Source organism: Sus scrofa, chromosome 14 (assembly GCF_054392235.1).
Source record: "Sus scrofa isolate SSC_HxYL_T2T_F1_AM1 chromosome 14, Sscrofa_HxYL_maternal_Yorkshire_Landrace_v2.0, whole genome shotgun sequence".
NCBI classification, from domain to species: Eukaryota; Metazoa; Chordata; class Mammalia; order Artiodactyla; family Suidae; genus Sus; species Sus scrofa.
In genome coordinates, this window is record NC_139396.1 from 157665214 (window position 1) to 157687173 (window position 21960).

Here is a 21960-nt window from a genome sequence, read left to right on the forward strand (position 1 = left end):
ACAACAACAACAGCAACAAGACAAAAAAGACCAGTGCATCTGCAAGGAACGAAGGACAACCGTAGCAAGAGTCTCGTCTACAAAGGTCAGCTCTTGGCAACATCTGCCCAACTGGGCAGCCAGGAGCATTTTAAATGCTGTCCAATGGTGCTGCCAGGACTGGCATCAGGACCAAGAATTAAGAAATTGCTATTGGCAGCAAAGAGTAATTTGATTGCAATAGTTCCCCAAAGCCTTAAAACGTTTATATTTATGATCCAGCAATTTTTCTGCCGAAAATTTACCCCCAAGAAAATATTCAAATACTTGCACAAAGATGTATCCTTAAGTATGCTCATTACACTATTTGTTAGAGAAAAAAATTTTGAAATATAATATAAATGTGAAGACAATACAATCATGAAAAACACAGGATGACACAGAAAAATGTTTACACTGCATTGTACAGTAAAAAGGAAAGGTAAATGCTTCCATAGGATGATTCCCTTTTGTAAAATATATACATATACATATTTGTGGAGATGGAAGATTACACCAAAATTTTAGAATAAATTGAGGGTTTTTTTTTCTTTTTAGGGCCTCAACCACAGCATATGGAGGTTCCCAGGCTAGGAATCCAATCAGAGCTACAGCTGCCAGCCTACACCACAGCCACAGCAACTCTGGATCCTTAACCCACTGAGCGAGGGCGGGGATTGAACCTGCATTCTCACAGACACTATGTTGGCAATGCAGCCAGGAGCATTTTAAATGCTGTCCAATGGTGCCACCAGGACTGGCATTAGGACTAGGAATTAAGAATTAACTATGTTGTGTTCTTAACCTGCTGAGCCACAACAGGAACTCCATTAATTGAGGTGTTTTGTTTTGTTTTGCTTTTTTTCTTTTTAGGCCTTTTCCAAATTTCCATGAGTATGTATTGCTATTGTGATCAGAAACAAAATTGAAATAATTTTAAAAAGAAGCCATAGCGGAGTTCCCATCGTGGCTCAGCGGATGTGAATCTGACTAGCATCCATGAGGACGCAGGTTCGATTCCTGGCCTTAGCTCAGTGAGTTAAGGGTCCAGCATTGCTGTGAGCTGTGGTGTAGGTCGCAGTTGTTGCTTGGATCCCGAGTTGCTATGGCTGTGGTAGAGGCCAGCAGCTGTAGCTCCGATTCGACCCTAGCCTGGGGACCTCCATATGCCAGTGGTACAGCCCTTAAAAAAAAAAAAAAAAAAAGAGGAGTTCCTGTCGTGGTGCAGTGGTTAACGAATCCGACTAGGAACCATGAGGTTTCGGGTTCGATCCCTGCCCTTGCTCAGTGGGTTAAGGATCTGGCGTTGCCGTGAGCTGTGGTGTAGGTCGCAGACGCGGCTCGGATCCCGCGTTGCTGTGGCTCTGGCGTAGGCTGGTGGCTACAGCTCTGATTCGACCCCTAGCCTGGGAACCTCCATATGCTGCGGGAGTGGCCCAAGAAATAGCAAAAAGACAAAAAAAAAAGAGAGAGATAAAAAGAAGGCATAGCAAAGCAAGTAATGCGTGATCAATGTCTTACAACAGTTTGAGACCTGGACAAGGGGATGGGCATGTAAATTAAACTGTAAAAAACAGAATCAGTGACGGTCTGCTAAGAGTAGAGTGGGCTAGACTGGCTGTGGTCGTGAATTCGCATGTGTTCCAGGAAATGTTTTACAGGCAGCCCTCCACGTTGTGTTAGGAGCTGAGGGAATCACGGTGAATGATCAGAGGTTGGTACTCGAGAGGGCACGTGGCCTGAATGAGGAACGCGTCCACATTTCCAAAGCAGCCTTTCATCCCACTCTTGTGGGAGGCCAAGTCCCCCCAGCAGCTCTGGCGGAAGCCGCTTTAATAAGCTTTGCATGATGGAAAGTAAAATCATATAATGCTTGAAGTCTGCAGTGGCATAACACTTGGCCTTAACCCAGACTTCTGAGAGTGAGACCTGAAAGTCAGACAGTGAGGAATAATGAAGTTCCAGGTCCAGCAGTAGCCCTGCTGAGATCTGTAGGAAGGCTAGGATGGGCCAAAATATCTTCATGGGCTCTTCTGAGTACAATCTGAAACTTTCAGATCTTCCATCCTCAGAAGTAAGACCCCAAAAAGGTAGGTCCTGTCAATTGGGGATATACCTCCTCCCCATTATTGAAAAGCTTTTGCCGTGACTTCTTTAACATCCAGGTTAATTTCTATAGTGAATAAGCCACCTGCCTTCCACCTGGCAGTGGGTTAAGGCAGGGCCCAAGGGCAGTAGCCAAGCCATCAAGGCCAAGGCTCAGACCCAAGGACCAGATCTCAGTGTAACGGGGTCGTTATGAGGGACTTGGGGGCAGGAGGAGCTGGGGGGTCGAACACATTTGGGGCTTGCCTCCCCAGCATCCATTATCCCCTTCCTTCCAGCAACACCCTCGTTTTATCTCATCCCCACTGTCATTTCATTTGGTTCAGGTGGGGTTGATTCTGCCCTTTTGTCCAGCCCTAGGCAATCAGAGCATCACTTCTCCTGGCAATAATGTTTGTTCCTGGGATGGGCACAAGACAGAACCCAGGCCAGTCAGAGCAAAGCAAATTCAGCTCTAGAGCAGAGAAAGAATCTCCGGCTTCCCTGACAGATTCGAATCCGAAAGCAGGTGGACTGGCATCTCTGAGGCCACTTTCCACTCAGTCCCTCAAGAATGGGGCCAAGTCCCAGAGAAGACCTGCCCAGAAGAGCTGAGGGAATGTGGTTCTCATCACAGAGGCTGAACCTGCACCTGAGGCCAGCGATACCCTTGAACTTGCCAGCACCCGAGCCAGTAAACTCTCCTTCTCACTGTGAAAGGGAATGAGGATTGAGGGAGAAGCAGAGAGAGAGAGAAAAGTCTTGGCCTCACAGGTAAGGGGAAGGGAAGAAAATGAGGGAATCCTGGAAAGTGATGGAAGAGAAAGAACAGAATCTGCTTCTAGCAGTTTCCGGGCAGCCTAGAGGTTAAGGATTGGTGTTGTCACTACCATGGCTCAGGTTCATTCCCTGGCCCTGGACCTCCTGCATGCCACGGGCGCAGCCAAGATAATCATAATAATAACATTAAATTCAAAAAAAGAGATTCCACTCTCTCCAGGATCAGGATCAGACTCAGGGCACCTGACCCCGGGCCTGGCTAATGCCTTCAAAGCCTGGGAACCTGCTGCCCAGCCAATTCCTGGTTTCCACTGCTGCCTAGCATGTCCCAGTCCTTGGCCAGGCTTATCTTTTGCAAGTCAGGGGCCTCTGGATGTGGCCTCTCCTGGGGAATGTCACCAGTAGGAGGCTGAGCCTCGACTGGGGGGAGATGGGGGGGAATCCCAGCTCCCGGGTTCCCGTGGTCCCTGCATGTACCCGACTCCAGCCCCAGCCCCCACACCCATGCTCCCAAACACCACCTGCCCCTCCTGGAAAGGACTTCTTTGGGCAAATTTCGGGGCCCCGTGACAGTCCCACTGTTCCCCCTACACCTTGAGCTTTCCCTCCAGCTGACCCAGAGAGCCCTGGACACACACCCCAAGTATCAAGCGACCCCTTCTTGTCCTAAATGTGGCTTCCCTCTCATTAACAAAATCTGCTCATGTGTTACTCACAGGGCCCAGTCTCTACCGGGGGTTAGGACCAGGAGGGTAAGGAAGTTATCATGAAAACTTTATTTTTATTTATTTATTTATTTTGCTTTTTAGGGCCGCATCCTCAGCATATGGAAGTTCCCAGTCTCGGGGTCCAATTGGAGCTGTAGCCGCCGGCCTCCACCACAGCCACAGCAATGCAGGATCCAAGCCACGCATGCGACCTACACCACAGCTCACAGCGGTGCTGGATCCTTAACCCAATGAGCGAGGCCAGGGATCGAACCGGTGTCCTCATGGATACGAGTTGGGTTTGGTATTGCTGAGCCACAACAGGAACTCCATCAGGAAAACTTTAAAAGAACAAGTGGCAGAAAACCCATCAACTCAATTTCATTCAACAGAGTTGATAAGTTCCATATTTAACCCTTATTTTTACTTTTTTTGTCTGTTTTAGGGCTGCACCTGCGGCATATGAAGGTTCCCAGGCTAGGGATCTAATTGGAGCTGTAGCCACCGGCCTACACCACAGCCTCATCTGTGACCTACACCACAGCTCATGGCAACGCTGGATCCTTAACCCACTGAGCGAGACCAGGGATGGCACCTGCAACCTCATGGTTCCTAGTCAGATTCATTAACCACTGAGCCACGATGGGAACTCCCTATCCCCTCATTAATCCCTGCATCTTGTGGAGGTGTCAGCAGGGTGAGCGCCCATGTGGAATGACAAGGGACACTAGAGGACAGAGAAATGTGGGAGGGAGGGGTGCTCCGGAGCTCAGTGAAAACTGGACCCTGGGAAGAGGTGGAGAGAAGGAGGGTTCAGCAGAAGCACGGCCAGAGCAGGAAGGAAGCAGAGGGTTTCCTATCTCTGCTCCCGCGTCCCATCATTCAATCCTGCCGAAGCCAGAGGGCAAAGGAGCGCAGGTGAGGCCGTTGGCAGGATCAGCCTTCTGCGCAGGTCAGAGGAGGATGGAGAACAGGCCGGAGAAGGAGGGCCGACGAAGAAGCCCTGCACACATCCTTTCCGAATGACCTGCATGGCCGTCCGGGCTCTGCGGGGACTGCAGCCTGTGCCGCTGCTGCTGAGAGATGCCTTCGCCTGAATGCAGCTTCCTCTTGAGATGAGCCCAGACCCCACCCGTGCCCAGATCTGGCAGGGAGGCTCCCTTACACCCGCACTCAGAACGAGCTTGGAAACTTCTCCCCAGGCCACAGGGAAATGGCTTCTGGATTACCCACCATTTGGCCCGATGATCTGCGCTGCTGCCTCTGTCCATTACCGCGCAGAGCCAAGAGGGGTCTGGACTGTCCTTGGTGTTCCAGGATGACCTTGTGGAGAGCTGATTACAGTCTGTGTGCAGAAAAAGATGTTTGACTGTCAATGTTTTCCTCACTCTGGTTCAGCGAAGCTTGATCTTTGCCCCGTGGCTGGAACCCATACTGAAGAGCCTGTCACTGCTGGTGATTTTTCTTGGAAGACCTGAATTCAGACTGAAGCAAGCCTTCCCACTAGCAAAGCTGTACAGAGTCCGTATTTGCCTGTGAGCCTGCCCGGGGCCCCGTGGGGTCCTTAGGGGTCCCTCCTGCACAGCACTCCTCCCCCTCATCTCACCTACACACCACCTGGTTGCACCCCCACCTGCAAGTCATAAGAGGCGCAGATGCCAACACAGCTGCAAGGGATCTCCTGTCTGAGCAGAGAGAGAGAATGAGGGGCAGAATCCAGGGGCGGGGCCTGGAGAAGCCGTCTTTGGGAATCTGGGCGTATTCTTGGGTTTTTCGGGCTGACACGGAGAGTATCTGCCTCTGCCACAGCCTCCTTTATGTTCCAAAGCCCTGACTCATGGACAGAATTCCAGAGCCTCAGAGCCGGTCCTTCTGGTCCCGCCCCCCCCATCTCTGATAATGTAAAAAACTGATAAATCAAGACATCACTGCCTCAAAGGATTGAAAGCAGAGGCTCAGACAAGGTATTTATACCATGTTCACTGCAGCAGTACAACAGCCAAAAGGTGTGAACAACCCAAGGTCCATAAGCAGATGAATAAAAACGTGCCATATACACACAAAGGAATATTAGTCAACCTTAAAAAGCAAGGAAACTCTGACACATGCCTCAACATGGATGGGTCTTGAAGGCTTTATGCGCAGTGAGATGAGCCGGTCACAAAAGGACAGCTGTCATGATTCCACTTATATGAAATACCCAAGAATAGGCAAATTCATAGAGACAGAATGTAGAGCAGAGGTTTCCAGGGGATGGACGGATGGGGGAGGGGAGAGCTGTTGTTTAATAGGCACCGGAGTTACAGTTTGGGAGGATAAAAAAGCCTGGCTCCAGGGTCCCTGCTCTCAATGTCCTACTTGGCTGCCTTTCTTGCTTGTGTATTACTGATTTACAAGTAAAAAATTAATTGAAAAAATATGGGAGTTCCCTGGTGGCTCAGCAGGTTAAAGACCCATCTTTGTCAATGCGGTGGCCTGGTCACTGCTGCGGCCTGGTCACTGCTGCAGTACAGGTTCAGTCCCTAGTCTGGGAATATCCTTATGCCAAAGGTGCAGCCAAAACAAAAAACGAAAAACGCAAAAAACCCTTGTATACGTGTGTTATATGCTGGTGTAAAAATATCAGTTTCCGTGGAATGAAACACCCCCAAATTCTGTAAAAGACAAAATATGGTATTCAGTTCATCATGGGGGCATAAAAACTCCCAGAATAACACTGATACTGATATTATGCCCGTTGTATCATTGACCTGAAGCACAGAAACAAATGACTTGTCTTTGTATTACAATTTTTAATAGGTCTTCCTGTTTTTGGCAGCCCCTCCAACTCTCTCATCTTTCTTGTAATCATCATAACGGTACCTGCGGAGTAAAACTTAAGAAAAATGAACACTGAGAGAGTAAATCAAGCTTCCTTTAAAAAGAGAGGAAAGTAATTTTGCAGATGAGAAAACATGTTGACATATTATTTTTACAGTGAAAAAAGTTCTATCACCTTTTAAATCACAGTTACATTTGAAACGGAGTTGATTTGCACCACCTACTGGACTATACGGCTCTGTATAGTCAGAGGTTTCAAAATTATGAAAGCATTTTTAAAAATTTTAGAGTTACCTTTCTAGTTATCTTCAAGAGACCAGCCCCTTTGACAGGCTGGCAATGCCAAATGCTCGTTTACTTCAGGGACCATGTTCCAAAACAAACTTTCTTTGGAAGCCAAATTTAATCATCTAGCTAAACTGACAAATTGTACCACTGCTTATAAAAATAAAATGATTAAGCCAAATACATCAACCAAAGAGACAAAGTGTAAATTAGAAGCAAAACTGAAATCAATGCACATGATCCATGGCTAACTCACCATTTAAAAAGAGGATCCAAGAAGACAAATGGAAAATAGCAGAAAACATAAGCAAACAGGATAATAAACAGAACATAACTCAACATTAATTTAAAAAGAACTCGCCCAGTGAAAATTTGATAGCGTTTATATCCGAAGGAATAATCATTGTCATGGCTTAATTATAGCTGAATATCCAAACACAAAGTAGTCATATTTAGGTTTTCTGACATTTGAAAGGAAATATCAACAAAAAATTTCATTTCTCATGACAAACTACTCCAAGCACTAAATTTCTGAATCTATAGCAGCAACATTTATTACTGTGTAATTGACAGAGATTCAGGAAAAAAATTACTTCCGTAATATCCACTATTCCAGATGAAATTGCTTTAGAATAGAAGCCTAAATATATTACATTTTAATTTCTTGAAACCTATTATAGCATTTCACTTATTTTATGGGTATTTTGTCTGAAAATTGATTTTATTTTTATATGTCAACTAAATTAGATGTCAACTAAATTAACTGAAGCATAAAATATGCCAGCAAGATATATTTACAAATACCCAGGGCAAAATGGTGTGTAACAAGAATCTGATTTAAACTCACAAGTGCAAAAGGACCCCATGAGCTGGTGACCAGCACCTCCACAACCCTCTTTGTCGTTGCAGGAGACTTGTGCGTGACAAGCCTGGTGACAGGGACGAGCGTCACTGGGCAAGACTGCTGGAAGGTCTTTCTTATTTTAGTTCATTGCCGGTGTGATTTCATTCTTAGTGTTCTCATCTGCATGGGAAAGCTTGGATTGTTGAGTATCTACAGGATGTTACACCCAGATGGCATGGCCATGGACCCTAACCCTAACCCTAACCCTAATCCTAACCCTAACCCTAACCCTAACCCTAACCCTAACCCTAACCCTAACCCTAACCCTAACCCTAACCCTAACCCTGGCTGAGGTTCGCTCACTCTCTCTAGGAGATGACTCCCACACCAACGTCTGCAGCCCTGACCTCTCTCTTTTTTTTTTTTTTTTTTTTTTTTTGGCTTTTTACGGCCATACCCTTGGCACATGGAACTTCCCAGGCTAGGGGTCAAGTCAGAACTATAGCTGCTGACCTACACCACAGCCACAGCAACTCGGGATCCAAGCCACAACTGCAACCTACACCACAGCTCATGGCAACGCCAGATCCTTAACCCACCAAGCAAGGCCAGGGACCAAACCTGAGTCCTCGTGGATACCAGTCAAATTCGTTTCCACTGAGCCACAATGGAAACTCAAGTAGTAGATCCTCCTGCCTCCTGGGTGCCCTCCTAGGTTTGCCAAAGTTGCCTCAAACCTGTATGTCCCCCAGCTAACTCATGACCTCCCCCTCCAAACCTCGTCTTCTCTTGGGGTTCCCAGCTCATGCATCCCATTTACCCAACCAGGAACCCCTGATATCTTTCCCACTTGCCCCTGATCCAATCCCCCCAAGGTTCTGGCCATTTGACTTCCTAAACCTCCCTGGAGCCTGTCTGCTTTTCTTCAGCTCCATCACGATCCCGCGGGTCCAAAGGATCGTATCTAGCCTGGACCGGTTCCAGATGGTGCAGCCTGGTTTACCCCGATCATGTGACCACCCCCCTTGCTCAAAGCTTTTCACGGAGGATGCAGAGCAACTCCTTAACAAGCCACAGAGACCTTTGCTGCTTGGTGCCCACCTGCCTCTCCAGCCCCACTTCTCACCGCGAGCTCCTGGGGCTTCTGCCCCAGCCTTACCACCGCCTTTCCGTGCCTTCAGGCTGGCCGGGCCTCCCTCCACTGATGCTAGGACTTTGCTGATGTTTCCCCTCTGCCTGGAATTCTCTCCTCTCCCCTTTTTGACTAGTTATGTCCTTCCTGACCTTCCTGACTAGGTCAACCCATCGTTGCAAGTTCACTTGTTTGAAAATTTCTGCATATGTCCTCGTTAAACTGTTTGCACTCACTTTTGGTTCCCACACGCAGCATACCTCCCCTACATAGAAACATGGAGTCATTCACTCAGATCAGGGCCAGAGGGGTCTCTGGCTCTCCTCTGGCCACCCCCTCCCCCCTGGGAGACAGACCCCCCCACAGCTCCAGGGAACCTGCCCTAATGGCTCTGAGCCTGCTGCCTCCCAGGCCTCCCCCAGAGGACCTGTTGTTTGTATCCCTTTACCCACGGGGTGGCCAAGGGCATTTGTCGGAAGGGTCGGAGGATGGAACATTTTAATAGTCTCCAAAACTGTGGCTGTGACGACGGCGTATTAGCCAAGGAAGGAGGATAGAACATATTTTATTTAATAATTTGTTGACTTAATGTATAACTTTAGATGTTTAGCCATATGCTAAATATCCCCAGGCCCTGCAAAAACAAAACAAGAAGCAAAACAGAAAAAACAGGCACAGGGCTGGTTTCATGCGGATCTGAGAATAAACTTTCTCTCTCTTTTCCTATCGACGAGCCCCTGTATTCCATCTGCAATTTGAGTTCAAAGAAGAATTGACTCTGAAAGTCAACAGAGATAGAAATATTAATGATGAGATTTGATAAGCTCAACGAATGGAGGAGAGGTGGGGGCAGGGGTGAGCTATTTCATTCAGTGCTGAAAACAGGTTCCGAAATCATTATGTGACACCCAAGTATTAAAAATTATGGTCTTTGGATACCGAGCCAAGGAATTGTCTTGCCTTTATGCATTTTGCTACTGTTTGAATTTTCCAACCTAAATGGGCTACATTCATAATGAAAACCTTATTCTTTGGGGAAAAAAAATCTAGTTACTATTGTTTCATTTACAAAACGTGAACATTTTGCCCAAACTCTCCATCTTCTTTGTTATCCTCCCATGGAAACAAGGCTAGGAGTTTTCTGTCCATGTATGTATTTCCCCGGCAGAGACCAAAAAAAACCCACATTTTCTCAGAACTCAGTGGAAAAAGATTATGGCTATACTTACATTTTACGGGGTGGAGAATCTCGATAATCTTCATGTACAGGTTTAAAAAACTGTGTTGCCTGGCTAGTGGAAGTACGTCCACTTTATTTCAGTTTTCTTACACCTGAGTTTTCTTCCTCCACCCCTGCTGCCGAACTTCCATTCTGCCTACCTTGATTTCTTTCAGCTTCCTAAGCGTGGGGTCTGGAGTTCGCTTTTTATATCCACGGTCTAAAAATCAAGCTTCGGTTTTCCTTACTTAGAAATACGTGTTGTCTAGTTATTAACCTATAGGAAGAATCAATTGTCTTCCCCTTCCAACACCTCCCTCCCCCATTCCTCCCGCCAAGCCCCTTGCACCTGTGTTCTGGCCAGCTGGGTGACGCTCCTGTCCCCAAAGACCCCCCCACCAGCTATTCCCACCTCCATGTATTGGCAAGTGTTCTTCTGGTCACGAGCGCATCCTCACCCAACCCCCCACGACTGTTCCCCATGCCTCAGGCTCTGAGGCCCTTCCTGACCTCCCTTTCCCCTCCCCCTCCCCCGCCCAGTGTGTTTATCTCAACCTGGGGGGTCCCTTACACCTGGCTTGCCTATTTCTTTCTACAGCTGGACCTGCGGCATATGGAAGGGCCCGGGGTCGAGGGTCGAATTGGAGGTGCAGCTGCTGGCCTCTGCCACCGCTCGCAGCAACGCCAGATCCTTAACCCACGGAGTGAGGCCAGGCATCCAACCTGCATCCTCACAGAGACAATGCTGTGTCCTTAACCTGCTGAGCCGCAGTGGGAACTCCAACACCTGGTATTTTCCCTTTCTCTGTGGTCACATCCAATTTCTATTATGAAGTGCCTGCTACAGCCCTTGTCCTCTCCCCAGAGTTAGAGCATAGGCCCTCCAGGTCAGAAGCCCTATTCTGCTGATCTCCTTAATCCAGGGCTGTGCCCAGGACTGGACAGGAGTCTCTTGGGTGGAAGTGAATTAAGCATAGCCTCCTTGGTCTGGCTCAACATTTCTCCCAGAACTGCTTAGGGCTCTCTTGAGACAGGTGTCTTCCCATGTCCGATCCAGCAGACTGTCGTAAGACAGTGACTGAGAGAAGCAAATGGCCAGAAAGATGCAACAGGGAGAATTAAATTTTAAAGGATTCAGGTTGAGCTAACTTCAATAATCATCTGGGGGGGGGGGTCCGTGGAAGGAGGCGGAAGGATGTCAGTAATTATTTACGGCAGATGATGGTGACGGGTGTGTGAGTTTCATTCTGCTGTTCTCTCTGCTTAGGTGTGTATTTGAAATTTTTGTGGTGAGACGATTTGAAGACAGCAAAGGAGGAGAAGCCACCCCTGATTTGTAGACTCAGAGGGGACCTGGCAGAGGTCTAAGCGAAGGGGTTAGGATATGCGTTTCTCTCTTGGGTCTATACACACACCCCCATTCATCTAGATGGCCCCTCACACTCAGACCTTTGACCCAAGTAACACCATCCCAGGCTCATCTCACATTCTAGGACATTCCCAGATGGGCTTGTTCATTTTGGTGGGCAAAGCCTCCTCCGTGTGTGTGATGTCGTACACTGAGATCTAGGACAGAAAGTCCTTGATGTTTCTCAAATCTACCAAGCAGAGCCTCCTGCAAGAAAGGATCTGCCACGGGTCAAGGAGCAATCCTGGTGAAACTCTCTCCACTCTAGAAGACTCCCTGTGACAGCGGCAGCCGATGCCGAACATCCTCTTCCCAGAACAGCTTCTTCTAAATGACCGCTCAGAAGGTTTCCCTATGGCTGTGATTCTCCCATGAGTCACTGCAGTCAGATAACACACGTTCATTGCAGTCGAGGTGCACATAACACTGTATTGATTTCGTTCCCAGATCTTCCCCAGACAATTCAGGATCCACAGTGATCACGTCCAACCAGTTTTAGGGATAAGCAAGCCTGAGACCCTCCAATGGGAGCACTCACTCCTGTGCAGTCCCTTCCCTACTTCCAGACCATTAAAAGGGAGATATTTGTAATGTAGATGAGGCCCGTCCTCTCGCACAATGTCGACAGACAAGAGGAAGATTCCAGAGAGAAATGCCACAGCAGCAAATGAATATAAATGATGCTTTTCCATTTTGTGCTTATGAAATGCCTTTTGTACCCGACTCTCAAAGCTCTCCAGGAAGCAAGGCTTTGCCTGGCACTTCCACTCATGATAACTGTGAATGGTCAGAGCTTCTCAAGTCATTTGCAATAAGAAAGAACAAAAGTCCAGACATTTTAAATGCAATATCCTTGTCTTCTGGATAGTAAACAAAAGTATGCAGCTGGATAATGACATGTCTAGATTCTGGCCTCATTTCCTAGAGAGAAAAAAATGTAAATAAATAGGTTAAAAATTGTCACAGGTGGGTAACCCTCGTGGTCTATCCAGTAGTCACCATTCTGCCCAATATTCTCCTACAATGGATTCTGTTGCTGGGTGCCTTGTGACTGCATTACATTGAGAAGGTAAAATATATATCTTCAAGGTCCACAAAGAAGACAAATATAGAAATGGCCAGTTAAAAATTACACATTGTGGTCTCTGCACGTGGGTAGAAAAAGAATTTTCCAGACTCAAAGCAAGGTGAAGAACAGACAAGTTTATTGAAGCAGGAGACACTGTTAACACAGCAGGAGGACTTCCTGATATTTAGGGGGAGCCCACCCCAGGCGCATGGTCATGTCTTTTTATAGCCCAGAGACAAAGGATAGAGAGGAGTAGTCTCAGGATACACCTGTTGACCCTGCTGATTGGTTGGGGAATTTTGGGGTCTTCCAACACAATTGCTGGTTGGCTGGCGGCCTTTATTGCCCCTATGGGGCAGGGTAAGGAGTGGACCACATACTTTCCTAGTAGGGGGCAGGAAGGAGAAGGCCAAATTTCTTGTGCGTGGCGGGGGGAAGTTCTCATGAACATTGTAACAATTAAATGAGACAGGTAGGATGATAAGGGTCTGGAAATTCTTATCTTGGCCAGAGGTTTTTTTGAGTTTTATCATCTTGGGCAGGCCTTGAAGTCGCACGGCACAGACAGGGATTTTGACACTGGACACTTTTGCGCCAAGTGGTACCTTCTGTTTGTTCTCCGAAGGAGGCTTCCTTGGAGATGCTTAGTAGCTGCAAAAGCCAAGTCCTTCTTTGGAAAGGGAGAGGCCTGCCGGAGGGATTGATTTGAGAGTGCATTTGAGAATTCTTTCCTTCTCACCCTCAGCCTAAGGCCCATGCACAGCAGGAATAACCAATGAGGCGCCTGAAGAACAGTCATTAGTGATTTTGGACCTGTTCCTAGTATCCATTTATTGTAATAATCAGCTTCAGAGGATAAAACTCACAGAGACCCTGAGGACGTTTCTGCTGGGAAAGTAACACCTAGCACAGAAAGCCTAACTTGTGATCCCTTGTGTTGCGTTTTGAAAGTCAAGGACAATAGCCTGCAAAAGAATTTCAGTTCAGTGAGCATCTAGAAAAGGAATTCCTTCAACTGCAGTCAAAATGATTTCCAAATCGTTTCAAGAATTTTGCTTAAATGTTATTAGTCGACAGAGCAACAGTTAAATAATTATCAAGAATAATTCCAGGAGTTCCCATCGTGGCTCAGTGGTTAATGAATCCAACTAGGAACCATGAGGTTGCAGGTTCCATCCCTGCCCTTGCTCAGTGGGTTAAGGATCTGGCATTGCCGTGAGATGTGGTGTAGGTTGCAGACGCTGCTCAGATCCTGCGTTGTTGTGGCTCTGGCATAAGCTGGTGGCTACAGCTCCAATTTGACCCCTAGCCTGGGAACCTCCATATGCCGAGGGATAGGCCCAAGAAATGGCAAAAAGACAAAAGAAAAGAATAATTCCATAAGGTACCCTGCAGTTGTAACCAAGGGCGTCTTGCTATTCTGTCGGTAAATCGCACATCAAGGTTTGTGTCTTATACTCTAAAATTGTCCTACTGTTGGTCAAATTAAAGTGTGAAGGAAAATACAGATCACTAACTTGATAACTGCTCTTACCTTAAAGAGTAGCCTGCATGTGGTTTTTGGTTTGCAAAGCAGGGGTCTCTACACTTTCTTATCACACATTATTATTAGTTGAAAAAAAATTCTGAACACGGAGCCCCAATATATGATACATGCTTATTTGTAAATAACACACTAGCAGCAAAGCATTAACATGAAATCACAGACATAGAAAATGTTTAAAGTCTAAAACATTAAAACTTTTATTTCATTGAGTGCAATCTAGTTCTGCTCTCAAAGACATTTTTTTAGAGAGTCAAGTGGTCACATAGGTTAATTTTCATGCCTCTTGACTGAAAACTTTGTGATATAACAATTTGAAGTGTCCTTCTAAGTTCAGGACAAAACTCGGTTTTAATGGTTGTCACTTGAAATCTCCCCAAAGATAAGTAAATGAACTAGGAGGAATCACATAGTTTACCAAGCCAAACTGCCCATTTCTATGGTATCCATAAATTATGCAACAGTTTTAACTGAAATTTGGCTAAATTTCCATCTTCTTTGAAGTCAGAAATCCTCCTTTGACAAACCAATTAAATGGTGTCAAGGACTAATTCAGAGATACTTAGCTAGTTGTTTTACGTGCAATTTGTTTACTTGCACAGGAGGAAAAAAGGTCAATTGACTGTCGTCATGGAACAAAAATAAAAACAGGATGTAGAAAAGAGAGGAGGAAAGAAAAACCCTGCTGGCAGCTGGGAACAGTGGCTCTTACAAGCACATTTTTGGGGGTAAACAAATCCTCTGGAGGCTGACAAAGAGGCCAGTCTGGGCATCTTCAGTAGGCCAACTAGCAGTATGGAAGAAAACAGCTAAGATGTGGCTCCAAAAGCTCGCCATCTGGAAGGTTTTTTAAAGAGGTTAGAAATTTCAGTTTCTAAGGTTGGTTTTTTGTTTTTTGTTTTTTGTTTTGTCTTTTCCCACGGCATATGAAGGTTCCCAGGCTAGGGGTCTAATCCGAGCTGAAGCTGCCAGTCTACCCCAGAGCCACAGCAATGTGGGATCCGAGCCGTTTCTGCAACCTGTACCGCAGCTCATGGCAACGCCGGATCCTTAACCCACTGAGCAAGGCCAGGGATCAAACCCACAACCTCATGGTTCCTAGTCAGATTTGTTAACCACTAAGCCACAACGGGAACTCCTCAGTCTCCAAGTTTTGTGCAGAGATTAGGGTTTCTTTGTTTGTTTGTTTGTTTTTAAGCAGTACATGCCATTCTTTTTGCCACAAAATCAAATAAAGTTGGGAATTTTGCAAACATCTATTTTCAAAAATGCTCTCTCCATAGAATTCAGTTCTTTTAAGAACCAGTGACTTGCTCACTCATTGTTAAAACATCACCATTATCTTGAAGGAACAGATTAAGTCTGTTTATTTCTGTGAAATTCTCTCCCACAGCATCCCAAGGACAGCTAGCTGTCATCACAGAAAGTATGAGGAAATAATAGTTTTTGTAAAAGAAAATATAGTAATGCATTGTTTAAGCTTGACAATTTTTTTTTCCCCTTTTCTTTTTTGGTGCTGCGTCAAGGGCGGATCCTTTAACTCACTGTGCAGGGCCAGGCATCAAACCTGTGTCCTGGCGCTGCAGAGACACAGCTGACCCCGTTGCGCCACAGCAGGAACTCCAAGCCTGACAATTCCTTTAACTGCTTTATCACAAGATGATCTGTGATATCAGTGTGGTACATGAGACCTTTTTTCTTTTTGCTTTTTAGGGCTGCACCTGCAGCATATGGAAGTTCCCAGGCTAGGGGTCCAATGGGAGATGCATCTTTGACCTACACCACAGCTCACGGCAATGCTGGATCCTTAACCCACTGAGCAAGGCTAGGGATCAAACCTGCATCCTCATGGATACTGGTTGGGTTCATAACCCACTGAGCCACAACAGGAACTCCCTACATGAAATTTTCAAGATCATGCCTCATCTTACCACAAAGCTTTGAAAAGATTCTCCTAAAGGCCTTGTTCTGTTGCCAAATTTTACCATGTGGTTGGCATCCAGTGGCCCACTCAAGCCACCATAAGCCATAGTAGACTGTATGATGGTCCACAGACAGCCAATGTCCCTCCTCAGGGGAGCATTTGTCTTCACTGCCACCCGAATGCTAAGCTTGGCCATGTGTATCATTTTAGGCAAAAAAAAAAAAGTGAGTGGGAGAGATGTTTGTCACTTCCAACCAGAAGCTTTCAGAGCCGGTTTACCCTTCCCCAATCTCTTGGTGGCTCCACCACGCCACCTGGCAGTGCTCCAGATCCAAGTGTCTTCATTAGCCTGGGTCCTGGAGCAAAAATTACCGGGACTCGTAAAAGTATGTTCCAAGTGTTGCATGGGACATTCCACTATTAAATATGTGGGAATTCTTGTGCTAACACTTTTTTCCCCTGCTTATCTGAAATTTATTTGTTTTACCTGGCATCTGGGTTGTAAGTCACTGACATTTGGGGATCATTTGATTCATTTGTTCATGAGTTTCAGCTGCATAATCCAGTCTCCCTTGACTGCTATACCAGTTGACCGTGGCCCAAGGAATACTGGTAACACTGATAATGAACCTGGTAAGTATTCGTAAGGCTTAATTTTGCCTTTCCTTTTCAGATTCAAAAACAAACAGAAGTTACAGTTCCTCCTGCACCCAGGGACTCTCTTTGGAGATCACTGCTCTAGGGTGGTCTGCAGGTCAGGTGATCAGAACCAGGACCTCACTAAACACGGAGATTCTGCGGTGCTGCCCTTGCAATACTTAGCATCTGGAGGTGGCTACAGGGTGCTCACTGAACAAGCTCCTCCGGTGATTCCCAAGCAAATTAAAGTTCCGCTGGCTGGTGTTTGCAATTTAACTTTTTTCTTTTTTAACTTTTTCAACTGCCCCCAAGGCATATGGAAATTTCCAGGCCACAGATTAGAAACCAGCTAAAGCTGCAATCTACACCACAGCTGCAGCAACGCAATGCAGAATCCTTAACCCCTTGTGCCTGGCCAGGGAGCCAATTGGTGACTCCACAAAGACAAGCTGGATCATTAACCCATGCCACCACAGCGGGAACTCCCTGCAGTTGAATCTCTTAAAGGCTCACTGTACTAGACCTGGCTACCAGGCCTGCCTTTACACTTAAACTGGCTCTGTATGATGTTCAACAGCTCAATTCTATTCTCCTTTCTGGGCTGCTCTCATCTAAAGAGGGATGGGATTGGCTCAGCTCAGCTCGAATCCCTCCTCCAGCTCAAAGTCCAGTCACAAGTCAGAAGTCAGGGCCTTTCAATGTCCAGCAGGCAAAGTACACAAGTGAGGCTGGGTGGGTGTAAGACACTCACTGGGTCATGGTGGGGACAGTGACAAACAGAAGGGCCCCAGTCTAAGTGCCCCCGAATGTTCCCTGTCTGCAGGCGCGACTCTTCAGGAACTCCAGGGGCCCAAGGCATATATATCTCTGCCTTATGTGTAACTGTAAAAGCTGCTGAAAAGATTTCTAATTTTGCTTTGAAAAACACTGTGTGCTACGAGTAACTAAATGAACTTATTTGTCTTTGTAGGGCCGCATCCAAGGCATATGGAGGTTCCCAGGCTAGGGGTCAAATCAGAGCTGCAGCTGCCGGCCTCCACCACAGCCACAGCAACATGGGATCTGAGCCACGCCTGTGACCTATACCACAGCTCATGGCAACTCCCGATCCTTAACCCACCAAGCGAGGCCTGGGATGGAACCCACGTCCTCATGGATGCTAATTGGATTCATTTCCACTGAGCCACAACGGGAAGTCCACTAAATGAATTTATGATGACTGGCATTTTTCTGAAATCAACACGGATGCTGGGAAGTTTTTGTAAGCAGAAAGAGTCTAAGGTACAAATTGTTTTAGAATGGAACAGACTGTGAATACCAACTTTAATAATTAATGACATTGACACTGCAAACTTGTAGATACTTCATTAAATATTTGTAGCTTTGATTTTTGGAGCTAACAAGGTTGCTTTTATGTCTCAAACATTTTGATAAGTAGTTTAAAGGCCTGTTGGCATCTGTCTCTTTACCTGAATTGCCTAAGGGCTAAAACAGTTTCCGTGGGCTGGTGCTGCGCTGGTGTTGGTAAAACAGTGATGATCAGACATGAGCCCCTGGGGAGCTCACAGTCAGTAAGAAAGGCAGATACAAACAGGTGATTTTTCTATAAAGGGGTAAGTGCAGGATAAAGCTATATACAAGTTTGGGGAACAAAGAAAGGGACCCTATCGGGTAAGGGAGGGAAGCTGTCAGGAGAGACTTACTAGGGATAATACCTGAGATGGATGAGACTAGAAATAAGCCATGTGGTAAGGGAAAGGTATCCTAGGTAAAGGAAAGGCACCAGCAGACATGGACTTATGGGACAATGTACTGAAGCAGCCAACTATAAGCAGCTGATTCATTCAATAAACCTTTCTTAAGTGGTGATCCTTTTAGGCACTGGGGAAGCAGGCAAACATGTGAGAGCGCTGATTGGTTACAAAATCTAGGAAAACTGCTCCTACAGGCCACAAATGATGAAGTAGAGCCTGGGGGTGAGGGCTGGGAGCTGGGGGAGCTGGGAAGGAAGGGAAGGCAGACACTGGAAGAACGTAAAAATGAATATAAATAAGTGCCTCAAAATGCGAAATTCTAGAAATAATGGTTCATGTTCTCCCACATATTTTAATCACACACACTAAAAACAATAACAAACCCACAGCACATGAAGGTTTTTGAAGTGGGAAAAGAAAAAAATTATGTTCAGGAGTTCCCGTCATGGCTCAGTGGTTAACGAATCCGACTAGGAACCATGAGGTTGCAGGTTCAATCCCTGCCCTTGCTCAGTGGGTTAAGGATCTGGCATTGCCGTGAGCTGTGGTGTAGGTTGCAGACGTGGCTCGGATCCCGTGTTGCTGTGGCTCTGGCATAGGCTGGCAGCTACAGCTCCTATTGGACCCCTATCCTGGGAACCTCCATATGCCACAGGAGCGGCCCTCAAAAGGCAAAAAGGCAAAAAAAAAAAAAAAAAATCATGTTCATTGCAGCGCTGTTTACAACAGTCAAGACATGGAAGCAACCTAAATGTCCATCAACAGAGAACTGGATAAAGAGGATGTGGTACATATATACAATGGAATATTACTCAGCCATAAAAAGGCGAAATAATGTCATTTGCAGCAATATGGATGAACCTAAAAATGATCACACTAAGTGAAATAAGTCAGAGAAAGACAAATACATGAGATCACAAATAGGTGGAATCTAAGGAAAAATGACACAAAAGAACTTAAAAAGCAGAAGCAGATGCAAAGATTTTGAAACCAAACTTACAGTTACCAAAGGGAAACATGAGTGGGGGAGGGATAAATTAGGGGGGTGGGATTGACATATACACACTACTACATATAAAGTAGGTAGGTGACAAGGACCGAATGTACAGGACAGGGTAACCTGCTCAATTCTGTGTAATAACCTACATGGGAAAAGAATCTGAAAAAGGATGGATGTACATATATGTAGAACGGACTGACTTTGCTGTACACCTGAAACCAACAACTTTGTAAGTCAACTATACGCCAGTCAAATTAAAAAAACTGATAAGCAGTTAGAGCTAGAAGAATGTATAACCTTGATGTAATTCAGAGGTGCCCAGTCTCTCCTGCCATCAGGGATCATCATCACTCCCTAAACCTCTCTACTCCTGCCCTGGGAGCGGCCCCAGGAAACCTGGGTCCCCCTCAGATTTCCCTCCGCAAGTAGCCCCTCGGCATCTCTGGGTCCACCAGCCTTCCGCCTGCTCTCATGGACCCCTGTGCATCTGACCTCTCCTTTTCTGCACTGACTTCTCCCTCTCTCTGGCTCATTCTTCTCTGCCTTTTCCCAGGCTGTTGCCAGCACATTTTCTCCCTAAGTACCATCCACAAAGGTTCAGGCACTTCTCAAGAGGCCTGCCAAGTTTGTAAATCCTGAGAAAAGCGTTACTGCTACCTCAGGAAATCCCCACTTACGGAGATAGAATTATATCGTAAAACAACAGAATTTTAAGATCATGAGACGCTCAATATGTATGTCTATATGTATATGTCTACAAGCTTAATAAAAGGACATTTTACCATAAAATAATGCATAATCAAAAATTTAAAACAGGGAAATAAAGCTTTAAAGGATAAATTTAAAATTGCTTCCTTTTACCCCTCGGATGTGTTTTTATGGACATTGACACAGAGATAGATATGTTGGTAAAATACAGAACTTAGTGGAGGTTTGCTTTGAATTTTTTTTTTTTTTTGTCTTTTTTTGTCTTTTGTCTTTTTGTTGTTGTTGTTGTTGCTATTTCTTGGGCCGCTCCCGCGGCATATGGAGGTTCCCAGGCTAGGGGTCGAATCGGAGCTGTAGCCACCGGCCTACGCCAGAGCCACAGCAATGCGGGATCCGAGCCGCGTCTGCAACCTACACCACAGCTCACGGCAATGCTGGAGCAATGCTGGATCGTTAACCCACTGAGCAAGGGCAGGGACCGAACCCGAAACCTCATGGTTCCTAGTCGGATTCGTCAACCACTGCGCCACGACGGGAACTCCTGAATTTTTTTTAATCACCTAACATCATGCAAAATTTTATACTACAGGTACATTTAATACACATTTTACAGTACAGGTACAATTTTTGTGAGTTTTTTGTTTCTTTAGGACTGCACCTAAAAAGACAAAAGAGTTCCTACGAAAGTTCTACAGCCACAGCAATGCCAGATCCCAGCCAGGTCTGCAACCTACACCACAGCTCATAGCAACGCTGGATCCTTAACCCACTGAGCGGGGCCAGAGATTGAACCTGCCTCCTTATGGATACTAGTGGAGTTCCTTACCGCTGAGCCACAGCAGGCACTCCCCAAAGGGTACAAATTAAATGTTCTTGAATAATCTTGAAAAACAAGTTAATGCACAAGTTAATGGTACTAAGTACTCAAAATAGACATAACCGTACATCCTAATTAGATATCCTGATATCCAAATATCCCAACGTTAGATATCTGTGTTCAACTTTTTGCTATAATGTAAAATAACGTGTTGCTTGCAAAAAAAAAGTACTGACTTCAAAAATACAAAATAATGTAAATACCAAAACGAACACGTGTCTACAAGACGTGCTATTAAATTGTTGGTAAATGCAGTTTGTAAAAATGTTTTGTTACATTTGAAAACAATTTGAGTCTGCTGTCACAAGCACTTCCAAATATGAATATAATTAGTAGTTATCAAAGCCTAATGTCTATTACAAACCGAGATAGTCAAATAACTGCAAAGGCAAAATTAATTTTAAAAAATCCTCAATATTTTACAGCAAAACAAAACAGGCATTTTTATAATGGATGTGATGGCATTTAACTACGCTTGACCTGATCTTGGCTGTGAGCTCGGAGAATAAGAGCGCCTAGTACCTTCAAAGCTTTAAGCCGTCCTTGGCTGTTTTTCTACCTCTTCGCTACTCAAAACACTGGCATCATATCCTAGGGAATCTAGGAATCTCAGGCCCCTCCCAGACTAACTGAAACAGAATCTTCAGGTCACCTGGATCCCCAGCCTTTTCCCCAGCACTTTAAGGCTGGAGAAATCCCTGGATCAATGGAATGAATGCCTTTTGCTAGTTCCCTGGGGGCCTGACAAACGGCGGGAGCACTTCCGTTGACGCTCCGCGAGTCACTAAGCGGCAAATCGCACCTTCGGTGGTGCCACCCCCTCTGAAGTCCAGCCCTTCAGCAAAGGCGGCGGGCCTCCTCGGCGCCGTCCTCTCCACGGAGCCCCGGCCCCCCGCACGCATTGTGATGCGCGGACAGGACTCCGAGTCCGGGTGAGCTGGAGTCTCGACCGCCATCACCTGGGCCTGTCTTCCCTTCCTGGGCCTGTGAGCCCGTCTGTAAACGAAGGGGACGCTGAAAGCTGGAGGGACGAGCGCTAGGACTTCACTACTTTAAAAAACGGGAGCCGCGGGTTACACCTACGGGGGCTTTTCCCCCGCCGACACAGGGAGAACCTCCGCGGCACTGCCGCGGCCTCGCGCCCAGGC

General features: G+C 46.1%; 1 long non-coding RNA gene across 2 annotated transcripts; it reads right to left on the reverse strand.

Moving 5' to 3' along the window:
• Positions 1–3657: 3657 nt before the first annotated feature.
• Positions 3658–21934, reverse strand: LOC146397127 (uncharacterized). Of its 2 annotated transcripts, XR_014827169.1 has the most exons (4): positions 21615–21934; positions 9901–12219; positions 4824–4935; positions 3658–3931 (listed from the first exon to the last, which is right to left on the reverse strand). It is a non-coding gene; the product is annotated as an uncharacterized LOC146397127 (long non-coding RNA). The 2 variants fall into 2 exon arrangements; XR_014827168.1 differs by lacking the exons at positions 9901–12219; positions 21615–21934 and adding an exon at positions 5224–5304 and having other exon boundaries at positions 3806–3931.
• Positions 21935–21960: the final 26 nt, after the last annotated feature.